At 28.1% G+C, this 27,691-nt stretch overlaps 1 protein-coding gene and 1 long non-coding RNA gene across 5 annotated transcripts in view; both read left to right on the top strand.

The window, feature by feature from the left end:
* Positions 1-27,691, top strand: part of LOC107445532 (protein O-linked-mannose beta-1,2-N-acetylglucosaminyltransferase 1) — a 128,186-nt gene that overhangs the window by 31,456 nt on the left and 69,039 nt on the right. The window contains exons 1-2 of one of the 4 annotated variants that reach the window (XM_087152566.1): positions 20,076-20,230; positions 25,957-26,035. The gene's annotated coding sequence lies outside the window, so the exon portion shown is untranslated. Of the gene's footprint in view, positions 1-19,933; positions 20,231-25,956; positions 26,036-27,691 lie in introns of those variants that run through there. The other 3 variants (XM_087152565.1, XM_043050135.3, XM_087152564.1) reach the window with 3 other exon arrangements.
* On the top strand, positions 3,023-8,514 carry LOC147816901 (uncharacterized). Its single transcript, XR_015429485.1, has 4 exons — positions 3,023-3,199; positions 5,022-5,083; positions 5,998-6,062; positions 8,393-8,514. It is a non-coding gene; the product is annotated as an uncharacterized LOC147816901 (long non-coding RNA).

The raw sequence follows: 27,691 nt of genomic DNA, 5'->3' as shown, positions 1-27,691 counted from the left end.
CGGGAGGTTTTCGTGGTTTATCTCACCATGAAAAAGTTCTCCACGAAGGCAATTCGTTCCCGATACTTTTGTACAGGAGTTCTATTATTTCTTGGTTTAGATTCAAAATTACAAGGATATAAAGTTGAACACTGGTAACCATGAGATCAAATTCGGGTTGGCTGTTCAACAACAATTATAAAATAAAATTACAAAGGATTACAGAAAAATGGACAGAGAGTGCGATGAAAATGACTATTCTATAATTAGTTTGGAAATTGTTATCTGCAAAATCTGGTGTAAAAAAATACTGTACTGGCTGCTTTGTAGAACACAGAAATGCAAATACTAATTAGAAATTTTGCGCTCTGTAAAGGCTAATTTTGATCTTGAAATTAATACCGGTATTCAAATATGTTCGAAAATTAATTGCAATTTTATTATTGCCTTTTACGCACCTTTTTTCTTCTTCTTTTTCTTTTCACGTGATTGTTCTTATGATGAGTTGTAGAGAAAATTTCGATTTCGATTGTTAACTTAAAAATCACTAATTGTTAATAAAAAAATACTGCGATTGGTTGATATGTTTGCTAGAAAAGAAAATTTAATCAAAACTACCAAAATATTGTAAAACTTACTTTATTTCCGGCTATAGGGAAAAACCAAAAAGCTCAGTATTTTTTAACGAAGTGGTTTAGTAATGTTTTCGGTAAAGTAATAAAAAATTTAGAATTTATAATATGAGTTGAAATGCGAAAAACGTGGTAAAATTTTATAATTTTACCATGATAGTTTAGAGCACTGTATAAAAACCATTTGTTCAGAAAAATTTACTATTCAGTTTTATATTTTTTACTAAATGTGAGGTTAAAAGAGCTATAATTTTGAAAGCTAGAGTATCCGGTTAACTGCTATCATTTTAACAAAAAAATTACCAAATAAATGGTTTAAATACTTGGTTTTATTAACAGAGCTATGGTTTTGTTTTGAAAAAATGTTATTATCATAGAATGCGGTAATTTAAGAAAAACTTTTTCTTCGCGTAGTTGGCTGAAAGGTAACTTGGTTAAAATTTAATTTGCTGAAAGGGCGGGTTTATGTGTAAACTTAACAAGAATTTTGTTTTGAAATTCCAATATGTTTGAAAGCAATTGAAAATTTAAATACTCATTCGTTATATCTTTCTTTAAGTTTTTTTGCTTTAAATATTGACCATTGACTATTTATCCATTGTCATAAAAAATTCATTTTATAAACATGCGCTCAAGTTGTTGTCAATAAAAAGTAGCGAAAGACAGCCAGAGAGAGAGAGAGAGATTTGTTTGTTGCCTAATATCACTCTTAATAATTATATTGACATTTTTAAAAACAATAAACTTAATAAATAACGCTAAAACCGTTCCCTGTTTAAACTTCAATAAGTCTTGTTAACGAGTAATATTACTTCTCTTTTTTTTTCCAGTTGAGTTACACAATCTAAATTCCTTAAGTTTTTTTTTCTTTCAAGTACAGATAATTATTTTTCAAATTTATTAAATCCTCTATTTCATTATGCTTAGCAAAATGTTCTTACATAAAGCTGCAATACTTGTATATTTTGAAAATAAAATGTTATGTGTTTTGCGAAAAGTGAAAAATATTGCAGCTTAAGGAAGTATATATAAAGAAAAAAAATCAATGATGAATGAACGATAAGCAATTACGGGAGTGAGCGGAGTAAGAAAAGGGTAAAGCCTGCTATTTTTTATTTTTGTATAAATGGAATGATTTTTAAACAAAAAATAGACAGGTAATTTTTAACTATGCATTTAATGAAATAAAGTTTCAAATGATAAAATAAAAAATAACGTTTTTCATGTGTTATAGCTATGCAAATAATAGCAAAATAAAAACTGATGTTACTTCAAAAAATTTCGATGCATGTTTTGAAATATAAACTGCGTGTATATAAGTGTGTTTCAAAGTATAAATTTAAAATATAAACTAAATAAAACTGTTTGAAAACTAATAATGGATTTCTAAAATCAATGTTGTTGCTTAAACGTAAATAAAATAAAGTTTTAAAGTTAAAGTTACGATTTTTATGTTAAAGAATTTAAAAATCCTGAATTTTAATGCCATAGAAAGTATAAATATGCATAGCTAAATAGAATTTCATCGTATGAATATCGTCTGTAAGAAAGTTAAAAGAACATCATTATCCTTATAAAGATAGTTAAAAGAAGTAAGTATTTAGTAGAAAAATAAAGTAACCTCAAATTTTTGCTTTAAGTATCCAAGGTAATGAATTTGTTGCAGTTGGTTATTTAGGATTTTAAATCTTTCTGATCATTAGCTTTCAACCAAAAATATAATTATTTTTTAGTAATGTAATTGAATGATATAAAAAAAACCAGTCGTCATGCATTCATTCATAAACAAAAACAAAAAAATTCTTAACTCGGGGAGTGATTTATAAAGACTTTTAGACGAAAATATATATATATTTTTTTAAAAATTTATAATTTTGTAGTGCTAATATTATATTTTACTAAACCAGTTTGCTAATGTAAATAAATTTGCCCAATTAAAGTTATTTAATTATTTATAAAAAATAATTCATAAAAGTAGAACGTGTTTTTATGTACTAAAATTGTTAAAAAGCTGATGAAACCTAAAAAATGGTTTATTTACTTAAACGTCCTTAATTATGGAATCTTTACTGTTCATTATAAAGAAACGATATTCTAATTTACTACTTCGCAAATCAAAATATATATGTAAGCATTATTTCCCAGTTTATATGTATTAAAAATTTTTCTTACGAAAAGTACTCAAATGAATTTTGACTTCAATAATTTTTTAATTTAGTAAGCTTGCTTATTGCTAATAGTTAATAAAATATTTTAGTGCAGATTAATTTTTTATTATGAGGACCAGAAATTGTCTTTAAGAATTCAAAATAGATATTCATTACGGTTTGAAATCACCAGATAAGTATGTTTGAAGTCCTTGAACTAAAAAGAATGTGGGGAAGCACATTTTGTCCCCTACCCCCAATTCTAAGAAACATTCCTTTCAAGTACGGAAGAGCTGCTCAGTAGGAGGTCGTTGATTACTTCTATGTATAGAACAAGCTAAAAGATTCATTTGGCGAAAAGGGTGTAAAAAGAAGGAGATAAACGTAGCCCCTAGTTTTCTTCTTTCTTCGAAAAATAGAAATGGTGGCACTAAGTAACAAGTAAGTAACAAGTTTTTTCTCTTTAGTTCATGTAATTTAAAAAATTTTTTAACTTATTTATTAAATAGCTTTTTAAAATTAGTTTAATTCGCTTTGATTTTATTTGCTATGTTTTTAGAAATTATGTTTTATAACTATAATACTTCAGTTGGCTATTTTATCTTATGCTTTCCTGTTGTTTAGTTTAAGCTGCTAGTTTAGTTTTAAAATGAATTAGACGATTTTTTTAATAAATAAAAGTTCAATTAACTCTATCTAATAAAAGAAAAATTTATGATTTCTTATGCTTTAATTAAAAATGCTTCTTTCATTTTTCGGAAGCATTGATTAATTTAATAATTTACTTCATTTCGGTAGCCATATTTTTTCTCTGAAGGATTGTTAAAAAACATTATTTGAATTATCTAAACCGCGGGTGTCACTTATTGTTTCAAATAATAATTTTGATTAGATATAAGAAGAAATATTTTTTTGAACCACCATAAAATAAATAAATAAATAGTAAGAGTTTAAATTTTCTCATCTCTAATTAGTTACTTTATATTTAAATTATACTTTAATTTTGATATTTTTCTGCTTTGACTTTTTTAAATTAAAAAAAATAATAATAACGTTGGTAAACATGTAAAAATTGTTCCACTAAACACTTCCACTTTTAAAGTTTTTTTGAGTATTTTCAGAATATATTTTTAAACAATTTAAATATTTGTTTTGATACTCAATATAATATATTCTTTGTTCTAAATAAATAAATAACAAAATGACATATTAAATAGAAGGACAGTATTTCTAATTTTTATTTTGTTGTTTTTATACTTCTTTTGCATTTAATGAATTGCTGTAGAGGTATAAGAACATTTCAAATCTTTATATTAAGTTTAATTTTACGATTAAATTTGTTTTAAAATGAATTAATTCGTTATAAAATTATTATGTTGTAAAACTGAATTTTTTATAAAGCAAATTTAATTTAAAATTACGTTCAATTTTTTTGAATAGAAATTAGAATATTATTTCATGGTTATTATTTTTAAAATTTATTCATAAGTATAATAATATTTTCTGTATAATAATTTTTTTCATGAAATAAAGCTTTTTGTATTAAATATTGTTGATCCTCAATGCTATAAAGACGATTACTAATTCTTTTTTTCCAGTTATTGTGCAAAATCTATAATTTATCTCATGTAATTTATCTTCTTCTTAATTTACTATTTTGAGTTTTTAAATGGTTGTTAATTCTAAAATATACCTGTTCAGCCTTCACCTTTGACAATTTTGTGTTTAAGAAAGTGTATACATTTTCTACAAAAAAGAATTTTTATTAATTGTTTAATTAAAATTTATGATGATAACTGTGTAGTGGAAATATATAATCTAAAAATTGTTGGAAACTATTCCTCAAAAATTCAGGAAATTATATTTTTAAAATTGAGAGGGAGCCCTAACTAACAAAAGCTTTATTTAGAATTTGTCTATTTATTTTAATTCTAATTTATCTATTTATTTTAATTCTAATTGGCTAAAAGACTAGTTCTTTTTCTAAATTAGAATCAAAAAAATTTTAAGAGAAAATTTGGTAAGGTAAAATTTGGTAAACATTCAACTTATCGTCAGTTACCAAAAATATAAATATTCGCCGTAATTTTAATATATGATCCTTCTCTTTCCTTTAAATCAAAATTAATTTCATTTAAATCAAAAAATTGTTTTTAACAAAAATTATAAAATATAATTAGTTAGAAACAGTTTTGATTTTGTTGATTTTTAACTGTTTTTATGACGATCATACTCTAATTTATTCCTTTTCTTTTATGGAAAGACAGGGCGAAAGATCCAAGAAATGCTAATCCAGCGATCAACAGCCATCAACAGCTAAATAAGGTAAGAACATAGTGAAACATTAAATATTAATATTTTTTTCAATTAAATCACATATTTTTGATTTGCAAAAGAATTTTGATTTTTTTAATTAATAATTATTGTGCTTATCAAAATTAAGTTCACTTTATGTATTTCTCTAACACAGTCTTTATTAATAACAAGTGTTTTTATTACTCATATAAGCTTTTATATTTATATTTTTGCAATATTCTTATTTAATAATTTCTTAATAAGGTTTCGTAATAAATGAAAAATGCACTTTATAAATGTATAAATTAGGTGAAAAGATGTGCTGACAATTTTATATCATTACGATATTTTAGTATTTGTTTTCTCTGTTTTCATGCCTGTTATAACATTTTTTTATCATTCTATTTTTTTAATTAGTTAGAAAACAAAATTTTAAAAGAAATTATTTTTACTGTTAAAATAACTACGTAAAGTTATGAATGAATAACGAAATATTTTTCGTTATTTTATTTGAAATGATAATATTATATAACATTTCATTTTTCCATAAGTTTCACCAGCATATAATATTCGTATTAAAGCAATTATTTTAGCAAATATTTTTTACTTAAAAAAATACATGAAAAAAATTAAAAACTTTGTCCACATTAAATTTGGGCTGAAAGGCTAAAAGTATTCCCCTACAAGCTCGTGCTAAGTTTTATTGAATTTATCAATTCACATTTAGTTCCTCTAACACACCACATGCTTAGAGTATAAACAAGATAAATGATAAACAATGAACTTATTGTCATATTCCATAACTGAAATAAAAATATTTACATTAATCTTCATACATGATTTTAGAAACAGTTTTTTTTTTTAATGTTTCGATTTTGTTGTTTTTGTTTTAACTAATTTTACAACTATCATATTCTAATTATAGTTTTTTTTTTCTTTCATAGGGAGTCAGGATGGAAGATCAACAATGAAGATAAAACTCAAAATTTAAAAATCAACAAAAAGGATGGTAAGAAATAAATTTATATTTTACCTTAGGTTACCATATGGTTGAAAAGAAACCAGTTTTTTTTGTTTAAACTGGGGGTTTTGTGTTTTTTTAAAACAATTTGTGGAACATTATTTTAAGCCAATTGAAATTAACCGAGCCAATTCAAGGTCTTTCATAGCATTTAACTATTCCTTTAACTATTAATTAATATTTTCAATAAACAACTAAAAATATCCACTCTTTTCTTTAAATATATTAACAAAATATCTAATAAAAAAAGGAAAGAACTAAATATTTAAGTATGCAGCTTTATTTAGCAAGCAAAATAAACATTCAGCATTTAAATTTGATTTTAGTGATACCATAAAGAATGATTTTCTACCTTGCTTGCCCGTAATATAGAAATGCTATATTTCAATATTGTTTAATTAATGTTATTATTTAGATGTGTATAATTTATGATATTAGTATGTAATTAAATTTCATGGAACATAATTATTTTTTAATCCATTAACATAATATAAATTTTTATATATTTAAGGCAATATATCATATATATTTTATATGAATGATAATTAAAAAGTGTTTTCTTATATGGTGCATTATAATTATTTGATAAAAAAGATACAAAATTGATAAGGAAAGATATAATAAAAGTAAGTTTTTATACTAATAGTTTAATAATAAAGTATAAATTTTCTCTCCATTTATTTTAGCATAATAGTTTATTTAATAAGTTAAATAATATCCGAGTTCATAGTCCTGAAATTTCTGAATTCCTGATAAAGAAAAAAAAACTTTATTCTCATGTTTTTTTAGCTTTTTGCTCTGATTTCTGACAATGTCTGTGTTCGATTTTGTTGTTTTTGTTATCACATATTCTACAAATACTAATGCAGTTCCTAAAACTATCAGTTTGAATAATCAAAAGATTTGTATTTCTGATGTAATATATATATATATACATATACATATATATATATATATATATAAATGCCAAGACACATATATTTACTTTGCCTTCCTTTCAAAATAATTGAAACTCCACTTAAAAGTAATTTATTAAGGATGTCACGAATTTAATTGCAGATTTTAAATAAATATTGGTATGAAATAATATTAAATAATTGATACTGGTTACAGAAGTACTATTAACATTTCCTAATTATCAATCTCAAACTGTTACGAATCGCTCATTAATAGAATTAAAAAAATTATTCAAGCTTTGTTTCTGGAATTAAAAAATTTATATTTAGAGCAAATTATACTTTTTTGTTAATTTTTTTTTACAGTTAACTGATAAATGTATAATGTACCAGCAATTTGGTTATTAATATAATGTCGCATTAAATAAAATTAAATATAACATGAATATTGTTAATAAATTGTTGGGTTTAAGAAAATCATTTAAAAAAAAATTTTTTTTCTACGTTTACCATTCAAAACATTGAATGAATTGTTTTCATAACACTTAACATTACTTTAAAATATTATTATAGCTACAATAGTTAACATTTCTAACTAAGATGGTTAAAATTATTTAATTATTACAAAACTAATTGAATAAATAGAATTATAATTATGTTTTTCATTCTCAATTTGCTAATGAATGTTAAAGTTTGTGATACTATTTTTCAATTAGATATCTAAAGCAGATTAAATTAGTTTAGATCAGATTGCATTGCTGAAAAAACTTTTTTAAATTACTTTGGGTAGAATAAGTCTTGATATCTATGAGCTACATATATATGAACTGCATTTAAATAATTAAAAAATGAAATGTGAATAATTTTAATATGTTTGGCAGTTGATCTATTTTAAAAAATAATAATTTGCTTGCATATCCCTTTCACCATTTCTTAGTAAATAACCTTATTAATGGAAAAAAAAGAAGACTTGAATTAAACATACTATAAATAATGTTTTTATTAGTTACATAGTATAAAAAGTATTTATAATTATAATAGTTAAATGATAAGTTTATTTAAGTAATTGATTTTTTTCAAATCTATTTCTTTAAATCAATACTTTTCTTAAGTATAATCATTAAAGGGATGTATGACTATAATAATTTACATACATATCTCTTTTATTATTTCTTAGTGAAATACTATCATTATCTCTGAAATCAGATCTTAGTTGTTTTTTTTAAATGCAACCTAAAGAATGCATATTTATTAACTAAATTCAATATCATATTTTTATAATTAAATTAATAATTTTTTGTAAAAATAATCAGCTTGTCTTAATCCATGGCTTTTAATAAATCAGTTGATTTAAATCAATATTTTTTTTTCTGTGAACATTTAATATATCTATAGTAAAATAAATTGCTTTATTTTTTGCAGGAAAAAGGCTCATTGAAATAAAGCTTCTGGAATGGGATAAAGAAAATATATTTGTCCATATGTAAATAGTGTATACAGATGTATTGATTTGTTACAAGGAAATAAAACTCCTTCATGGTTTATTTTAAGCTTTATTGTTGTTAAAATTCCTGCTTTTATATATTTAAAATTACTAAAATGGTGTATTATTTACTAGTACAAAATATTTTTTTTTTTGAAAAAACTATTTATGATATATACTGTTTATCTAATATTTAATAAAATTAATGACTTGATGAATATACACAAAATTATAGGATAAATAAACTTTTGTGTGTAAGTTTCTATCAATAAAAGCTAGATGTAGGTTTTAAATATATAAGCATTATTTTAAAAACTTAAATAACTTATTTATTGAGTTGCATTGTGTTTTATTTTAGAATAAAAATTTGTACTTAATTTCCTCTATCTCAAAATGCTTAAAAAATTTAAATACTCAATTCAAAAAGATTTTTTTTTATATGCTTCTACTTTAAATGATAGCGCTTATAATTGTTTAAAATGAAATAAAAAAAAGTCTATTTTATTGTACGAAGATTCATTGGACATTTGGTTATAAATTAAATAATTGTTTTACACCATTTTGTTTTTTATATTGTCATAAAACAGTATGCATGTAATGACAGTTGTTGTTATATTACAATATAAAAAGCTAAGAATCAATAAATTACTATCACTGATATCAGCCGAGTAGAACAAACACTCGTGACAATTTATGTTCCCTAAATAAGAATTGTAACAAAATGCAGCAAGAAGCCTTTGAAATTAAAAGCTAAGTTCTAATAATAAAAAATAAAAAAAATGCCGAGACACCTAAAATAAAGGTGTGATACCGGCAAGGACGCCATTAAAACTTTCTATTGAACCGAGTTTGAGGTGAGTTAAGGGTGGTGCATTGGTAAATAAGGCAAAGAAGTTCGCCTAAACACCTGAAATAAAGGTGCGATATAGGCGAAAACGGCATAGACGTTTTCTAATCAGCCTACAGTTAAGGTGCCTTAACGGCAAGCGAGGCAACGACGTATGCCAGTGAACGTATTCAGCTTTTGATAAAAAGGCAAAAAAGACATCATAAAGGTTCAATAAAAGCCTTTACGGCAATTTTCTCTTTATTCTGTGAAAAAAAAAATTTTCCCCGGTATTTAACAGGCAAAAATGGCAAAGCAATCCAGAGGCAACAAAATAGTCCCGGTCCTTCAACGATTGCCAGAAGTTTGCCTGAAATGCCATGCACTGGCCCTCATTCTGGCCCAGATTTCACTTTATTAACGGAACCGATACGGCAATGAAAAGCCCGCCGTAATGGCACTTTAGGTGAGCCGGCATTGTCCCTTCACTAGCCCAAAAGTTGTGTGCTTGTTGGGTTGAATTATGCCATTTTCTCAAAATCGCCCAATGATAATTGAAATTTTTGGGCTTGGTTTGTCAATAATGTTTTTAAATATTAAAAAGATCACAAAGCAGTCCGGAATAGTCTAACGGCCAATGAAGGAACATTATCAAATAAGCATATCACAGAAAAATCTTAAAAAGTAACTCTTATTACTTTCTTATCTATCATGGAAACTGATTCAGTTTCTTAAAACTATTATTTTCTTACGTTTATAAAAGTATGTTTTTTACATTTAAGTAAATGTATTCCTTTTTTTTCAAACTGAAAAAAATAAATATATATACAACAAAATAAATAAATACAAGAAAACACGAAGAAAGTTAAGAAAAATTCTTAAATAAATATTTATTTATTTTCTTAAATTATTTATGGTCAACTTTTTAAATTATCCGGTATAATATTACCTTGCGCACATCCATTTCGGGCCCATCCTTGGTAACTAACAAATCAATGCACAGCATAACAAATCACTTCAGCAATGCAGTAATAACGACACTTTAAATTCCTCTAGTTACACTCAATTTGCGCTTTTGTTTTCATATTTTGTAATCTGGCAATCTTGTTGCGAAAATATTTTTAAATCATTCTTGAAAAATTTCCTGTTCATGTAAGTACATCTGATTTCGCTACTCGCTTTAGAGATCTTGTTTTATACTGTTTTTTCTTCTTATTTTGTTTTATTTTATTTTATTTACTGTTTCTACGCGTTATTTTTACTTACTGTGTTCTATTTTATTTGTTGTAATTTTTGTAAAAAATTTTTTTGAGTGCACCTCACACTATTGTATTAATATATTTTGCTTTGGCTATATTGATGCAATATCAGAAAGCACTCTTTTTTGCGGATATAATCGTGTGGGCTGATGAAAAGATTATATCTTTTATTTTCCGGTTCTCTTTAAAAAAAATTTCATCCTTTTTTTTTTTTTTTGATTAGTTGTTTGTCATTTTTTTTCATTATTATTACCCCCCCCCTTTTTTTTCCATATGCCTATAATTTTCCTTTGTTTTATCTTCATTTTGAACTTTTATATATATATATATATATATATATATATATATATATATATATATATATATATATATATATATATATATATATATATTTACAAATTTGCCGAAAAACGCTAACTAATCGACTTATTTTAACAGAAGTTAATTTTAGTCAAAAATACACAGCCTTGAAAAAATAATATATTAAGAATTCTTTATTATAATTAACGTTAAAGAATAATAAATACATGAATTTCAATTCGAGAGTTTTTTTTCTGGAAAGTGATATTAAAATTATCCTTTTTCATACAATAAAGTTTTAAAAACGATTTCATAAACAAATGACTCGTGCATTTCTAAGTGACGGCAAAATTAAACACTTTAATTGTTATAACACATTAATTATACAAAACAATATCGTGGTTCCTAAAAGATCTTAGAAACGTCATTTAATAAATTCGTGTTATTTTGTAAGGAAAATATAACTGCAGGTTAATGAAGGGTGCTTTACCAGACCTGGTATCGATTGAGTTCTTCGAATAGGCTAAGTGCAAAAATTACCGTTTTTAGGGGAGTTTCCATTTGAACAAAGTTATCGAAGTAAATTTTTAATTGATTCATGAAGTTTTTGCAATTTACATACTTAGTGATCAGTGCTTTCAAAACTGTACTTTATTATTTTATGCCTGAATATTCGCATGGAACTGTTATGGTATACAAATTAATCAGTATCGACATCATATCAGGAACTCCGTTAATTTAATCCTGAGCTGTAAACAATGTCTGTAACTAGTTTTTTTTACAAGAATCCCCTTGATTATATAAGGATTATATAAGGAGGGATTGAAAAATGTGGTGTGAGACTTTGTTACCATAAAAACAACCATTTCAAAATTTTTCACATGAAGTTTTAAATATATTTGAATTTTTGTGATATTTTTCACGATATTGGAGATGTTCAACAAATACTTTTTATCAATAAATTTTTAATTTTAAGATCTTAATTTTTTCATTATTTTTTACACGCTTAATAGGATGCATTCTAACACCGGCGTAAATATTTCTTAAATCAGAGTTGTTGAGTTACAAAGGGTTAAGATTATTTTCCCTTTGAGACTAGCTTTATGAAAGGATTTTATCTCGCTTGGAAATCCTAAGTCAATCTCGATTTAAGGTTTTAATATAGAAAGTTGTTTTCCAAGGTTTTGGATGAGGCCAGATTGTCAAATATCTCGTTTTAAGGTTAGAAGGTTTACACATAAACCGCATAACAAACCTTTTTAGGTTTACATTGAAAGGTTTTTGCTGAATAATAAACCTCATTTTGCTATCTGGGTAGTTAAAACCCAAACAAGCTTCTTAAGATCTGGACAGTGTTGGAAGCATAATGGGGTGATGTTTGGGGGCAGGCCCGTCCCTAACGGGGGGGGTGAGAGGGGTGTCTCACCCCCCCAGCGATATCATCCAGTCGGCAAATTCAGGTTGAGTCGGCATTTTTTTTTTTTTTTTTTTTTTTTACATTCCAAAATCCCGACTTTGCCGAAATTCTTTCATTGTCGGATATTTCATCGGTGATGAGATTTAAACGGATTTCAATGTTATCTGAATTTCGTTTCGGGATCCCAGACCCGACTCGGCAAATCTTGTTGTGAAATGTGTTTTTAAATTTAGTTTTTTTCTTTTCTCCTCCAAGAGTAACCATTTATGATAATTCAAAGCAAGATGATCGATAATTCAGGCCAAAATCCCGACTTTGCCGAAATTCTTTCATTGTCGGATATTTCATCGGTGATGAGATTTAAACGGATTTCAATGTTATCTGAATTTCGTTTCGGGATCCCAGACCCGACTCGGCAAATCTTGTTGCGAAATGTGTTTTTAAATTTAGCTTTTTTTTCCTCCAAGAGTAACCATTAATGATAATTCAAAGCAAGATGATCGATAATTCAGGCCAAAATCCCGACTTTGCCGAAAATCTTTCCTTATCGGATATTTCATCGGTGATGAGATTTAAACGAATTTCAATGTTATCTGAATTTCGTTTCGGGATCCCAGACCCGACTCGGCAAATCTTGTTGCGAAATGTGTTTCTAAATTTAGTTTTTTGTTTTTCTCCTCCAAGAGTAACCATTTAAGATAATTCAAAGCAAGATGATCGATAATTCAGGCCAAAATCCCGACTTTGCAGAAAATCTTTCCTTATCGGATATTTCATCGGTGATGAGATTTAAACGAATTTCAATGTTATCTGAATTTCGTTTCGGGATCCTAGACCCGACTCGGCAAATCTTGTTGTGAAATGTGTTTTTAAATTTAGTTTTTTTCTTTTCTCCTCCAAGAGTAACCATTTATGATAATTCAAAGCGAGATGACCGACATTACATGCCAAAATCTCGAAAACTGTTTCTCTTGTATTATTATTTAAACGACACATTCTTAAATTTAAAAAAATTTTGTAGTGACCTTAATTTTTAGTTAGCTTATAATGTATCATAAAATTCAGATATTATTTATCTGAATTATATTAAATCTTTATTAGAGGTTTAAGTAATTTTTTTAAAGGAACTGATGAACTTACATGATTTTTTTTAAAAAGAATTATAAATTTTATATGAAATAATCGTGCCGGTGATGCAACCAATTTTTTTTCTTTCAAAATATAGGGAAAAAATTACAAATAAGAGAACCTATTAAATAGGATACTTCATTATTCAAAATATCTTATTTAAATTGTTAAATTCTGTTTAAATAACACAAATTATTAAATAATTTATATTTTCAATTAGTAAACGATATTTATCTATTATGAAGAATTTTACTAACTCCAAAGGACTCCTAACTCCAAAAAAGAAAAGAAAAACATTTAATTTGTTCACTACCATTCAGTTCATAACTTTTAAAATTCTATGATGATTGAATTATTACTTGAGTTCAAAATTTTTTAACCTAAAATAAAGTGTTCAGGGACTAATTCATATCTTTAGAACAATTAATCATGACAACAAAATTTGATATTCTCACTGGAAAGTAATTAACATATATGTGATCCTCAATCCACCTTTATAAAAGTTTCCGTTTTGAAAATATTGTTTTTTGCTTTTAATATTTTTTTTCTTTCAAGAATCCTAAGAATTCTGAAACATTAAATTGAGTTACACTCAGTCGAATCAACACTTCGATCATTTCACACAATTTGAGAATGGTTACCGAGTTCAAAGTGTTAAATGTTGTAATTTCGGATTCATTAATTATTTCAATAAAAATATGGTGAAAATAGAGAATTCCGAATATTCACGGAGAAGTGGCAATTCTGTTTGATCAAGCCGCTTACGGGCACTATGAAAAGGCGCAAAAAAGGATGGAGCTGCGACTCGATCTTGTGAAGCAGCAGACAAAACCCCGGATATTTCTGTCAACTTGAAAAATCGAGGGTCTTTTAAAAGTGGTTAGCTAGAAATGCCCTAAGCTATATTTTCTCATGTTTTCTCTTACTCTTTCTGAGAATAAAGACAATATCTTTGTCCATGTGGTTAAGAAGGGGAAGGAAGGGGCTCAAAGCACAGGCAGCTGTGGTACCTATTACTTCATTGACCTGTCTTTAACTGTCATGTACGGATACTTAGTTACTAAGCGTATTTTATAAATTCATATTATTATTGAATAAAATAGAAAATCTGCTCACATGCCAACGATCATCCTATCTACCGCAGTCTAAATTTTGAATGTAAGTATAATTTTTTTATGAATACATATTTATTATTTGCAGTCTTATTGTTTAAATATTAAGTTTAATTAAATTGCATTAAATGTGTTATTACTTTCCAATTAAATTATTTCGGGTAAAAATAGATTTTTATGAAGCAGATAAAATTATTTTTTTAATCTTTTTTGTGCAGTAAAATAATTAAAAGAAAGAAAAAAGAGCAATTAAAAATGCTATGTTATTTATATTCATTAGTAGGAGCTAGGGATAGAAAAAGATAAATCACATCTGAATTCTGAAAATTGGATACTTTTTCGGTTTTTTACTTTTTACTAAGCTTTTATTTTGTGCTTGAAATAGTATTATTTTTTTCTTTTTTAGATTTTTTCAGCTGAAATTATTTTTCATATATCTTATTTAATTGAAATTTCAAATTCTATATTTCTTCGTAGGCTTTGTTTTTATAAGTCCAAACTGCAATCCTTTATGAAGAAAAATGTACTAATGTTAATTTTATTGAAAATGTAACGTGTTTAAAAATAGAAAATTGAGTTTTTTTTTTTATAAATAATTCTTTTTAGTTATTTTGTACTGTCGTCCCCACTTAATCGCATAATCGAATTACCCGCTTATACGAATAAAATTTAATGGAACCAAATCATTTTAGAAGAAACTAATGTAAAACTTCCCCGTTTAAACAGTTATTTGTTGTTTTCAATTATAGATTTTTTCGGAAGGTATCAATTAATATTTTAGTACCTACATTATAGTTTTTACTAATATTGATTTATTTTTATGTAATTTTAAATGACATTTATATTTTATGATACTAACGCATACAGTTTTAATTATAATTGTTTATTGATCATAAAACTGAGCTTATTTAATCAAAATGCTATACTATGCATTAAATACCATTAAAAAGTAAAATTTCGTAAAAATTCAGAATTTTGGATTGAATATTGCACTCCCCTTTTGATCGAATAACCAGCTTAATTGCATAGATTTGGCTGGAACCGATGGTATTCCTTTGAGCGGGGTTGACGTATTTCTTATGTATTTAATTATTTAATGTTTCTATATTATCTTTTTGACTAAAGTTAACAGTTTTTCATTTAAGTTAATTATTAGTAAAAAAAAACTTTATAATTTTGTAATTATGTAAAAATTCAATTCACAGTTTGTATTAAAAATGCAGAATCATACATTTTAGCATAAATGCTTTCATAAGTTTTTATTGTTAAATCTATTAGCGTTAACTGCACCAATGACAGTTGCGACAAATGAAAGAATTTTCAGCAAGATGAAATTGATTAAAAACTATCCTATCTTCGAACAACAATGACCACTAAACGCCTAAATTCACTGCTTTTACTCAAAGCAGAAGAAGATATTGTTGACAATATTAAGCATGATAAGTTGGCCGAATATTTTTTGCTTTTAAAACAACATCGAAGTAAATTTATGTAGCTAATATAATATAACGTAATTTTACTAATATCTTAATTTTTTATCGTTTTTACGTGAATTTCTTCATTTATAATTTAAATGGCAAATATTTTCAATGTTTTTCTACATTTTTTTTTTCTTATTTTTTAAAAATGAAAGGTCAATTTACTTTTGAATAAATTTTGTTTTGAATCAATATCTTATAGAAGTCTGTATTTGCTGATTATGACTTACTTTCTCATCGTCAAACAGTTGCTGTAATTAGCTTATGGTAACAACGTTTAAATGAAACGAAAGATATATTTTAATTGCCAAGTGATTTTTCAAAAAAATATTTAAATATAAAGTAAAAAGTATTTCAAAGTTGCGTTGAAAAACATTTAAATTTACAACTTTATTTTTTAAAATTATTTCCACAAATAATTATTGCTTAATGTTACTGAAAACTTATTTTAATTGAATAAGTTTCAGTTTATTTAAAAGTAGTTTTTTTTCTTTAATATTTTGTTACCATTTTAATAATTAAAATTAATAGAAATGTAAAAAGTATATTTTCTTTGCATTATTTTGAATAATTGCTGGTACTATTTAGTTATCAATAATACTACATTTTTCACCCATGGCGGTTGCATTTTTAAGTGCTGTAAAAATTATTTCGATGAATAGCATTATGTTTATAACTAGTCGAAATGATTTCAAAATAAACTTTGGAAGCTCAAGTTTTGTGGCGCATTTGAACTCTTTTATTTGATTTGTTTTACCTTTAATTATCAAGCTTTAGCCATATACAAATTGTATATATATATATATATATATATATATATATATATATATATATATATATATATATATATATACACGTATATATGTACATGATAGTCGGCAAAATAAACTTCAACACCCCCCCCCTCTCGAATCGGTTCAAACAAGCTTCTTAAGATCTGGACAGTGTTGGAAGCATAATGGGGTGATGTTTGGGGGGTTGTGGTTGGAAACAACTCTGAGATGTATGTTGACCATGCTTCGACCCTTATGACGACAAAATTCCCTCCATTCACACACATCCAAGCTTGCTTCACGAAATGATGAGTGTTCCCAAAAACTGGACTGCCCTTCTCATAGCCCGGATCGAAATTCCATAGAACACTTTAGGGACGAATTAAAGCTCGGATTACGCGACCAGCCGAATACTCATTGCAGGCACAGCTGTGATACAAGTCCTATTCAAAAACTGGTCTTCCACAGAAGGCTGTCATCGATGCAAAAAGGGGGCCCAGCAGAGAATGCGCAGCCAATAATAATTCTTGCTTGATATTTCAAGACCTTTCGACAGAGTCTGACACTCCGGTATCATCTTCAAACTCCATTTCAAAACTGGTATCATTCAACACTACTGAAATAACAGAAACTTCCAAATCTACAAAAAGAAGTATCAAGAGTCCCAGAATAGGGTGCGTAGCCAAATTATTCAACAAAAAATGAGCACCTTTTATGCAGTTTTCAAGCACTCAAAAAATATTTTTAAGCACTTTACAAAATTATCATAATTCGGTAGGGCTGGAAAGTCTTTGACAATGTTGTAATGTAATGATAAATACGAAATATTCCGCTGGTGGAGCCGATGAATGTCATCAGACGACTGAATTCTTGTCCCTACATATTCTTCCCTGTTTCTTATGTGTTTCCTGCCGTCTATGTTATTAATAAAAATATTTTTCGAAAGAACCGGCTCAAGGTAAATCAAATCATTTCACACTTAAAATTAGTTCATTATAGAAAATAATTAGTAAAGTAATATTTAACAGACAATTGACGGATTTATCTTGTTTTAACCGTCATACCAAAAGAGAGAAAAAAAAAAACTTTTTGCATTCTTTTTGACCACTGTCAAAAATCATGAAATTTTGAATCATATATTACGAATGTCGTTTTCATACGCTACGCACTGACAATACGCCAAAATAGATTGGGATTAAATTGTGTAGAATAATGTGTCTTTTTGCATAATTCGAAGCGAAAATCAACATAGTAAAGGAAAAATCTCATTTTGTAAAAGGGAAAATGAAGCACTTTTTAAAAACACTCAATGAAAAACGCACCTTCAAGGGCTTTTAAAAAACGAAAATTGAAAATAAGCACTTTTTAAAAAAGCTACGCACCCCGCAGAAGACAAACACTTGGCAGCACTGAATGGTCCATGAGAAAAATACACCGTGATTATTTATATAAATTAAAATGTCTCTGAAACAGTTTTTTGATGGAATGTTTAAAATTGGGCAGACAATTTCAAGTGTCTTTTTTCTACCTGGATATATGAAAACTTAAAAAATGTCAGAAACTATTGGATCGCTTGCATTCAGTGGTTCGATTTTCAACATCCTCCAAGTGGGATTTTCAACTACAAGGAGATATTCTTTTGAATTTACACTGTCATCTAAGCTTTGGCAGCGGCATAAGGACCCCCCATCAAAACTTTTACTTGGGTCCAGGTTATGTGAGATGCCCCTGAATATATAATGACTGTAGGAGGGGCGAAGTCAATGCAATTAAAAATCTCAATCTCTGTTTTAATTCTTTTTTTTTTTTTTTGTCATTGTAATGTGAACCAAAATTATTCTTAAAAATACTATTACAGTCGGACTTCTACTTAACGAACTTCCATTTTGCAAATTTTTCTATCTTGCGAATTTTTTTAGGAACCAAGAACATTTTGGAAAGTTCTTCGTAAAATAACTTTCAAATAGCGAAGTGAATTTTCTATTGAACGAAATTTATGGCGATATTTAACTTCCACTTTTCCTATATAAAATTACTTTACAGTTAGTATACAGAAAATAAATACAGTCAAAATTTTATGCATAAATTTAGCTGTTTTTATAGTTGAAAATGTATGTAGCGTGATAGTGCAACTCTGGATAATGTTTTGCTCTATTCTTGTTTTCCATGCACATTTCTTTTAGTGTTAAGATTTATAAAAAAGAATAGTAGATACTAGTTTACAAGATAAAGGTGTATCCAATGCTTTTTTTTCTGTTATGTCTAGTGTTTATGAGTTTAAAACCTGTTTTGTGTCTAAGCATTTTAAAAGGCGATTTTCTGTCCAACGAACTTTCCATATAACGAACTTATTATCGGAATTTAGCAACTTCGTTAAACTGAGGTTCGACTGTATTTTCAAAATGATAACAATCTTGATTTTTAAAAGTAAAGAATCTTCTCCTTTTCATTATTAGAATCGTTATTATTGACTGTATCGATCTTCTTAAACTGTTTTGCTTATTCATTCAAAATTTAATTTCATAACAATAAATAATTAATGATTTTAGTATCCTTAGACGTTTCTCCCGCTACCCTCTTTCTCCGTACACCCTTCTTTGTGCACGTTTTTGCATAAATCTAGTCCCGCAGTGGTTAAGACACGGTTCCCAGCAGATCATTGAAGTCAATGTTGTCTACTATGAGTTCTAATTCGAGAGAAATCGTCATTTAATTATCATATCCCGTAAAAGGCGCGTATTTTATTTTCAACTCCCATCAATGTCTTACATAGATTTAGGTGCACTGCTCCCCGCAAGATCTTTACAACTTCCAAACGTTTGGCTTTGAAGATCCACAAAAAATTCTAATAATAAACAAAGACGCTTATTCGGACATTTATAATCATTCATTTATTTTGATTTAAGATTTTAAAAAATCGTCATGTCGACGAAAAGGTGGAATTTAGAAATGGTACTGAGCACTTACCTATTAAAATTAAATTTATCTTAATAATGAGTGAGTGATTATATTAAAAGTTTAGTCAAGGTCTATTATTATTTTCCTGGACCTTCCCCCCTCCCCCTCCCTCACGCCGCGAGGTTCTTTTTGACGTCAGTGCCCCCTCCTCCTTCACTGAAATTAATTTAAAATGTATAACTATAGTTCGATAAAATGTTTCTAAATCAAATATGATGTTCCTCTTTAGGAGGCAAAGAAATTGCTACCATAATAAAATGAAGAGAAGATTCATTGTTCCCTCCCACTGTTCAAATCGAATGATCCAATGAACGTCACAGTGATGATGTCACTCCTTTTCGCGTAAGCAGTGGTGTCACTGCTTGGCGCCTACAGAAAGAGAGAGAGAGCGGCAGAGGGTGTTGGTTGAATATGAGTCGCCAACTCAAAAACAAAAACAAAGTTGTTTTGTAATTTGCTTGTGCCGAAGATTTTCGGAAAGTCTGCTGTTATTCTAACGCAAATTGAATGGCCAGCACTTGAAAAAGTAAGTTTAAATCATCCGAATTATTTTATTATTTTGTAATTTTAAAGCTGTTACGCTTTATTTCCTGTGTATATATTCGGTATGCCTGCCATCCTTACTTTGTGAGATAACTTTCTTCAAGCTATTCAATTTAATATGGCATATAAATAGTGATGCCTATTTCATTGTAACTCGTAAGCGAGTGATTCTTTTTATATGGAATAGTTATAAAACAAGTGAGTCATATAAAGTTAAACAAATGTGAATATCGATAGTGATACAGCAAAAACTTGGAACATGTAAACTAAATACTGTCTTTTCCTCGCTAAATGTCTTTACATTATCAAAACAAAGTATTGCAAATACAACTAAATGAATACAAATGATGCGAGAAGAACAACTTTTTGCTCTTTATGCAAGGCCCGTCATGTTTAAGTGTAAACAAAAATATTTATTGCCACCCCCCACCATGAAGGTTAATGAATATGAAGGGAGTAAAATAATTGTTATTTAAAATTTTGAAAATAAGTTAATATCTACAGTTTTTATATATTCATCAAAATGAGGTACAAACTAATTATATAATTTACTTCATTCTACAGAGGGAAATAAAGAAATGATTAAGTTCTGTAATAATTACTAAGATATAAATACTTACAGAATGCGGGATGATCGGATCTGAACTCAATATTACAATTTGAGGGGGTGATCGCAAATAGGCTAATTGATAAATGTTTAAGATATTCTAAGTTACGAAATCAGTCACAAATAAACATAACCTTTTTTTCAATGAAATAGGGTTCCAATAGTTTGTTCAGGAAAGGGATCCAATGTTTGGACCCCTTAATGTTAATTTTACTTTTTGGTGTGGCATATTCCGCCCTGTCTCGATAACTTCAAATCGAATTTTAAAACTTTTGTACACAACTATATTATTTGTTTATACAAAAATATATTCCTTGCAAGATATGACTTTAAGAAAATATTTATTATTTTATATTAATTACATTAAAAAAATCAGTCAAATAATTCCTGCAAAGTCAAATATGACTGTTTCAAAATTCGATTTCCTCAGGAATGACTCGATCCATTACGCTCAGTTTTTGTATTTTGCCATTTAAAATTTCATTCCTTAAAATGACGTAAAAGAAATCATACCTTGCAATTCAAAAGTTTTTCGACTATTATTAAATGAAACGATCTGAAATGATTATTTATTATAATTTATTTTTGCAATCTTTACATAAATGAATTTTACAATTATGTGCAAAAGTTTTTCAATACTTTTTAAAAATTCTTGAGATATGGTGAAAAATTTAGGGGTCCAAGCATTGGATAGCTTTCCTGATGAAATAATGGGAACCATATTTATCAGATTGTAGTTACCCTCTATATTTTGGGGTTCAGAAATCCAAATCCACCGAAAAAAGGTATGTTTATTAAAAAAAGTACATTTTTGTGGTTGATTTCATAACTTGAGATATCGTCTGCACTGATTAACATATTTGAGGTCACCCCCTAGATCCATTAAGATTGAGTCCTAGAACTCGAAGATCCAATCATTAGATCAAAAGTTATGCATTGTGGTCCGTTTATTTATTTATTATTTTTTTGTGTGCTCTGTACATGAAATGAATACATTTCTCTTTAGAGCAAGATTCATTCAGTATACTTAATTTTGAGAGTGGGGGGGGGAGAGCTAAGATTGATAGAAGTGTGTGTGTTATGTATTTACGAATTTAATAGAAATGAACGAATTTAATAGACAACGAATTTAATAGAAATTAAGAAAAATTAATTTCATTAATTATTTTTGTGTGTTAAATAATTTTGAAAAACTGAAGCTTTCATCAGAAGCCTTTTTTTTTTCATTGAAACCGATCGTTTCTTGAGTAAAATACTGAAAAAAGCATTTTGAATGTCATCTATATTTTCAAATTTTGTGTCACGCTGAATATGTAGCGGTCAGAAATTATAGAAATCTGATTGGGGGCAAATAGGGTGGTGGATTGGAGAACCCCAATTCATAGTTTTTTTCAGACTTTTTATAACAACTGATTTTAATTTTGTATCAATGAATTTTATGAATCGGCCAATGTTGCACCCAGGTTTGCAACTTCCCTATTTTACCTACCTTAAAAGAGCGCCAACCTTAACGTCACAAATTTTTCTTTAGAACATAGTGGGAGGAGAAATTATGAAAGGCACGTCCTGTTTCTTACTCATCAAAAAGGGCTTTCTTGAAGAAACGTTAAAGGAAACTCAATAGTCAGCCGTCCTCTATGTTTGCAGATCGTTAATTATCGCAAGGCTGATAAAACAAGGAATGCTTCAGTTTATAGGGTTATTGGGTTGCCAAAATATTAGATATATTTCAACATTTTATTTTACGAAAATAAGTGAGTTTTTGCTGTGATTTTCAACAAACTAGCAAGAGGAATAAAAAAGCTTTTAGAGGGGAATAATTAGATCATAAAAAGCTTTATTCTTTTAATGTAGCTTTACCACACTCTTTACTCAACGCCCCAAGCAGCCAGGCTTCTACCTTAGACTCTCTTTATATTCTGGCCATATTTCCCTTAGTTTTGAGCGTGTTAGGCTTAAACAGTTTTAAGCTGTTACAAAGTGCATTCAATAGCAGTGCGAAATAAAACTAAATGCATTTGTGCCACTTTTACAGCAACCCATTTTTGAGCAACAAGGTTGTAGGAAGAGCTTTAGATAATGCAAAGAATTAAATCCGTGTGTGAAGTTGATTTTTTAAAAATTTTTTACATTGAATGTATTTTTTCAACTTTAAACATTGTTTTTTAAGACAACGTAACTCGATAACTTCACTCTATTCAGTTTAAGTTTTATCTGTGCAAGTTACCAGTAAAGTTCCACTTAAAGGTTTTGGATTCAATGATAAGTATTTTTTCTAAAGACATTTTTCTTTCAATATGTTTCTCATTTGTTTAAAATAATTTTTAAAAACTATATTCTATAATACGATTTGACATCAAGTTAAATTTTTTATATGAAATGAATATAAAGTTCTGGAAATGAAGAGCCCCGCAATTTGCAAATAAAAATGGAGATATTTAAAAGTGGAAAGCATTTTACTTTGGAATACATTTATAATTATTTTTCATGAATTTGGCGCAACTCTCTGTTGAGGACAGATGTACGCCTCATGCCCCTACAACACTTTAAATTTTAATATTTCATATTTTCTTTCGTTTTTTAGTGAAAAAATTATTATTTTTTTTAATCGCTAATTTATAATAAATTTTTTTATTACATTTATTTTATCATATAACCGTCGTCGAACAGCCGACCTGAATTTTGGGTTTTCAATGACCGACGTTTGACTCCGTAGCTTCATCGTTTGGAACCCAATTCAAAAGGCAAGAGAACTTCTGGACCAAGTATTGGAAGAAATGTGCCTTTGTGGCCAACTCTTTGATGAAACTAACCCTCATTTGTGTTACATGGAGAGGAAAACCACAAAAACCTCCCACAGTCAGCCTGACAACAAGGGCACTCTTAACACATTATCCGTCCACACACTGAGGATATTTTACGTTAGCACAGTGGTCGGTGCAAAATGGATGCAGAATGGGTATCGACCAGCCATCGCTGGGATTCGAGTCTGGTTCACCTCATTGGAAGGCTCTATCCCATGAGCCATTACGGCTCTGTTCTTATATTGATAGTAATATCCCTTTCATGGATGTTGCTTAAGGCTAAGTGAGCCCAGTGTTTTCCTTCCTCTTACATTCTGATATAAAATAAACAACACACGGATTTGAATTGCAGATAAGGACGTAAACAAGGAAGAAATTATGCTTAAAAAAATATACTTTAAAATTATTTTATAACAAGATAGAAAAAAAAAACTGAACTAACATCAAATAGAATTTAAAGGTCATAAAAAGCTTACCATATAAATTTAGATTTCTGTTTCAAACTATTTTTATAAAATTTAAGCATTTTTATTTAAAAAAAAAAAAAAAGAATGTTCTATGACTGAACCAATGGATCAATTTATACATACATATTCTACTAACTATTGTTTCTTGTTCTTCTTGAGTACACAATAAAATAGTGCAATTCTTTAAGTATTCATTCCGAAAGAAGCAAGGATAAATATTCATTCATTTTAATTTTCTTTTCAAATGTAAGAAATTCCACAAAAATGTTAGAAAATTATTTATGACAACTGCTAAATAAAATAACAAAACATTCATGTGCAGATTTTCAAGCAAAAGAAAGTTTCGGAACAGTGTAAAGTTAAATATGGGAAATGGCAACGAAATAAATTTAGGGACATTTCATTCTGAAATTCATTTGTAACGTAAAATGAATTTTGTACCCATTAAATCTGTGCAAACAAACAGAGGTCCATGCCAATAAACATACTATGCTAATGATCCCTTTTTTCACCAATGGCATTGTGTTTAATAAGAATTACAATCGATATGTCTGTTATACAAGAAATCATCCATTGCTGCACATTGTTGGAATCTTGGTCATAAGTTCAATTTTAACAATGCCAAAATTATTTCCTCCCCTGTCACATCAGCTCATCTTGATGCCCTGGAATCTTGTTTTATTTATGTGAATGTTGATTCCCTTGTGAATGACATTAGTTCCATAGCTTCTCCTCTCCATGGCTTCTGGAAATGCATTTTGCTCTGATTTGCCACTCTCGGTCACTGTAGTTTTTTAAAATTTTTATTCTTCTGTTTTTCATCTTTTTTCTCCTTTTGCTGCTGTGGTTTTTCTGTTTTTGTTTCACATATTTATTTTATCGTTAACAACGTCACTTTTATTTTATCCTCACTTTTCTTTCACGTCTGGCAAGTCTTGAATATGGGGGTATTTTTATGTGTACTCGTTGACCGTTATTTACTTTTATGTATTATTGAAGCTTTTCATCAGGCAATGATATCGTAATTCATTTTTATTGCCCTTCAGTTAAAAAATGATTCTTGAAAATTTTATTTTAATATTGTAATGTAACATAAGTGAGTATCTATAGTTAAAAGAGAATTCCTTTTACAAATATTCTCTAGTAGGGATCATTAGAAATAAAAAAACTCTTACTATTTAGATTTTTTTTTTTTTTTAATGACAGCTCATTTTATTTTGCAAATGAAAGAAACTTGTGAAACCAGGAACCGCAGGACCCGGAGGGTCGGGCCCCTCTCACTTTTTCTCAAAGAATACCCCTTCGCACAATCACAATTTTTCACTCAATGTTTGTGTCATTTAATTTACAATTGAAAAAAAAAAAAACTTATTTTTTGTGTGCCTGAATGTAAAAAATATGTCTCTAATTGAAGTGAACATTTCTTTGGTGAAAGCTGCTACCAAATAATTCCTTACTCATTCTCCCCCCTCAGAGGAAATATACGCCCCTCTAATTCTGACCGATGGGAAAATTCTCTGTTTCATATGTCACAGTGAACTGAATAATAAAAATAAATATCGTAAAATGAGAAATCTCTCTCTCTCTCTCTCTCTCTCTCTCTCTCTCTCTATATATATATATATATATATATATATATATATATATATATATATATATATATATATATATATATATATATATATATATATATATATATATATATATATGGGGGGCCTATTCTTGATATAGTTCCGCAGTCATTGTGTGGAGTTACTATGAAGTTATGTAGAAATGCCAATAAAACCAATCAAAAATAATAAAATGTAATGTAACATAAATTATTCTGTAGGGTAGGAGTGCACAACCTATGGCCCGCAGGACACATACAGCCCACTGACTGTTGATGTCCGAGGAAATATCAGAAAGCAGTAAAAAAAAATTCTTTTCATTTAGTTTTCATTTAAACATTATATTATATGCATTATAAACATTATATTATATATATTATAAACATTATATTATATTATATTCATTACAAATTTTCTTTGATTAAAATATTTAATTTAAATTTATAGTACTCTATAAAATGCGTAAATTTTTTACACTTTCATTCTGTAAGCTTCTTTTTGGTTAAAATTTATATCCATTATTTATATATATATATATATTTGATAAGTTAATTATTGTGAAAAATGGAAGAAAAAAAATTAAAAGAATATTCCTTTTTTTAGGTTTAAATAAATTTAAATAATTAAAAGTATTTAGGGCATAAATATTTAGGAATATTAATTGTTCTGCAGTGTTTGTCACAGTTAACAGCTTCAGGGTTCACCAGTTTAAGATGACTATGAAATCATGTTAGTATCTTAGAAAAGTGGTGTTTAATGAATCTGTTATGTAGATTATGATTCGGTTAGTAGCCAATAAGTTAGTTGTGTTCATTTAATACTTATTAGTTGAGAGAAGCACTTTTATTGATTTAGTATAATGTTTAAACATCTGTAATAATACGACAAAGTGGTACCTATCTATTTCATAAACACAATAGTTATATTAGTCCTTAGTACCTTTAGATGGGTGTTGCAAGTGCCTCATTTTTGGAGGGGGACGGAGTTCAAACACACAATCAAACTAGTATTCAGTGAAAAAAAAAATTTCTCTTGGTTTTAATTTTAACGAATTTAATTCGATAATGTTTGATAAAATTTTCCTTTTTTTCTGCGGGGGGACTTATAGGGAATTGTAATTATTGAGGGGGAGGCATATAACCACTGCCCATGACAGTTTCATTGGGTTGATTTATGGTATAGATGTAAAATACCCAGGCTATTGTAACTTGGGATAAATACCCAGTTATTTATGAATCTTGTTGAAAATTCAATGAAGCTATTTGGTTTTTACAGGATTATATACATTTAAGGCACCTATAAGTTTTGCTTACAATAAAAAATACGTATTTACTAAGAAGAAAAATTTCTTCAGTTGAACATGTAAATCGTTGGAATCATTATAATTTAGTTTTTATGGCTGTGGTATTATAATCCTGAAGTTCACATTTCGATTAATAATTCCCAATACACTATCTGTCCAAAATTGTCCGGACACTTAGTGTCCAATTGTTGTTAGGGTGGCAGAAGCATAATGGTGTGGGTTTGTTAGTTCCTGTGGTTGAAGATGTATGTGGACAACTCTTTCTTCCAGCATTCTCATCATCGATGCTTGCACAGTTTGAGAAAACGGGTGTTCAAAAACTGGTCTTCTCAGAGCCCCACAGAACACCTTTGGGGCGAATGCAGATGACGCTGCAAGCACAGCTGTGATGGAAGTCCTATTCAAAAATTGGTCTTCTCAGAGCCCCACAGAACACCTTTTGGGCGAATAGCAGATGACGCTGCAAGCGCAGCTGTGATGAAAGTCCTATTCAAAACCTGGTCTTCTCAGAGCCCCACAGAACACCTTTGGGGCGAATGCAGATGACGCTGCAAGCACAGCTGTGATGGAAGTCCTATTCAAAAACTGGTCATCTCAGAGCCGCACAGAACACCTTTTGGGCGAATAGCAGATGACGCTGCGAGCACAGCTGT

This window comes from Parasteatoda tepidariorum, chromosome 1 (genome assembly GCF_982258835.1).
Source record: "Parasteatoda tepidariorum strain Cologne lab strain chromosome 1, Ptep-v5.0, whole genome shotgun sequence".
Taxonomy (NCBI): Eukaryota; Metazoa; Arthropoda; class Arachnida; order Araneae; family Theridiidae; genus Parasteatoda; species Parasteatoda tepidariorum.
Note: the sequence above shows the minus strand (reverse complement) of the source record. Positions and strands in the feature narration are given on the sequence as shown.